We start from the raw sequence: 2,073 nt of genomic DNA, 5'->3' as shown, positions 1-2,073 counted from the left end.
CAAGATGGTCTGTGTTATTTTATAAAGGCGCGAGCAGTAGGCTATCCGTTACTTATGCGGCACTACACCTGTTGAAGCTGCCCCAACCTACCCTTGTGTTACGGCTAACCTCACCAAGAAGTGTTAGATAGAGCTAACCCTACCACTGAATCAAGCAAATGTGAATAACGACTTTCGAAACTGGAAGATTGCCATACTCGTTAACCCTTAGCCATTAGAGTGGTTTTAATTATTATTTTACAATATTTAGATACCTACACGTAACACACAGGACATTTAAATTCAGGCCCCTGATCGCAGCTTCATGAAACTGTCTGTTTTTTAATAGTATAGAATAGACTATAGAGTATAGCAAAAGCAAATCTGTTTCTCTTTGACATACACTCTGAGGACAGATGTAAATAAAATAAATATGGTCAATGTCGACACGGTCTCTGATTACAAGACATGCACGTCATTGTTGAATCTTGTGTATTGTATGGTTTCGATTACCTCTCCACCGTCTGCCGTCTCAACTTTCATCCGGCTACGGCACGGTTCTAGAACAGGACTGGGAAATAATAACAATATATAACAGTGAAAGCCAATTACCTTGATTTCAAATACAAATGGCAAGCTCTAATGAATGCTACTGCCTCAGGTGTTTAAAAAATATATAAGGGGACGTCTTCGAGTTCTGAGGAAGACAGCAACCTCACGTGAAAGCCATCCTATGATTTTTAAGTCAACAAACTTTGTTGTGCTGTAGATCTACGTATAAAGTTTCTGTACATTTATTACGTTTCATCAACGTTTCCTTCATAGTTTTTTACATCATTGAAGCAAAGCAAAAGTAGACCAAATTTTTAAAAACTCGTCCACTGTTCCGGCCACTCCCCCGATCCGAAACGCACCAGAATTTTTATTTTTAAAAGTAAGAAAATAAGTAAGAAAAGTACTCATGGAACTTTTTTCCTGTATATTGATGTATATTGGTAAAAATAAAACAAAAAGAAATCAATAAATGCGGCAGTGGAGATTCATGTTGCTTCCATTTTACATCCCGGCGTTTATTTTTAGTGTAGGGCATCATCATGAATCATCTCATGTAAAGTACAAGTGGAACTCGGATTCAACGAAAAGAGGTGGATACCCTGGGTTTTTTTCATTCATTACAATCAATTTTTAAAGTTAATTCAACGAACTCATAAATGAAAAAGCTCGATTCAACTAATTTGCTTGCAGGGTGAACAGCCCACGTGTATCGTAATCGATGTGTGTATGTATGTGTGTGTCTGTGCGAGCGCACTTGCACGTGCCTGCCTACGCGCGCACGCACGCGCGTGCGCGCATGTGTGTGTGTGTGTGTGTGTGTGTGTGTGTGTGTGTGTGTGTGTGCAGGAGCGGTTCTTTTACTGGACAAGACCGGCGGCAACTGTCACTTTTAGTCGGACAGTGGACAGGAGATTGATCTGTGGACAATAATTTCCAATTAGTTTCAAGTAAGCTTAAATAAACAATACTTATCAATAAGTTATCAATATTCAAAAAGCACTCGACCGATTTGAAATCGCTCTGGGAAACAATAGGGGTTCACTAGTGTGTTGTCGCCCTACAGAGACTTGAAAATTTTATGTAAATCGCCCCCCGTCATGATGTGGGATTATATACGCGAGGTTTCACTGGACACCTCCCGCTCAATCAACTCAACGGTGGCGTCAGCCTCCCCGGCAAATCTAGCTTTTGCCCACATAGTGCAAAGACGGCTTCTAGTTGCCAATTTGTCCCTCTGTTATTTACAAAAGAAGAATAATGTTACACAATTTCGTCAGTTACACTTATCATTCAATCTGTTTCTTAACTTCCTGTACATCGAATGTCAGCATATTTCTAATCTTTAATGCCTTTCGAATATCTTAAGCCATCCAAGGTTCTTTTTGGTGTTCTATTCGTTGCCCACTTCCCGGAGTTACCTTACTTGGCCGAGCCCACGGGCTGGCTATGCTGCGGACCTCCTAGTTGGAATAGAGGGGATTTTAAAAAGGAGAGAGAAGTGCCTCATTTGGCTGTCATCAGAGTCTGGGCTTTAAAATA

The 2,073-nt window shown here is 40.5% G+C and overlaps 1 protein-coding gene across 1 annotated transcript in view; it reads right to left on the bottom strand.

The window, feature by feature from the left end:
• The window catches only part of LOC101854088, a 37,582-nt gene extending 36,810 nt beyond the window's left edge, over positions 1 to 772 (bottom strand). The window contains exon 1 of the mRNA XM_035970068.1: positions 592 to 772. The gene's annotated coding sequence lies outside the window, so the exon portion shown is untranslated. The remainder of the gene's footprint in view (positions 1 to 591) is intronic.
• Between the last annotated feature and the right edge of the window lie 1,301 nt (positions 773 to 2,073).

The sequence above is a fragment of the Aplysia californica genome, unplaced genomic scaffold (genome assembly GCF_000002075.1).
Source record: "Aplysia californica isolate F4 #8 unplaced genomic scaffold, AplCal3.0 scaffold00216, whole genome shotgun sequence".
Taxonomy (NCBI): Eukaryota; Metazoa; Mollusca; class Gastropoda; order Aplysiida; family Aplysiidae; genus Aplysia; species Aplysia californica.
The sequence above is the reverse complement of the archived record's forward strand: the minus strand, read 5'-3'. Positions and strand labels throughout refer to the sequence as shown.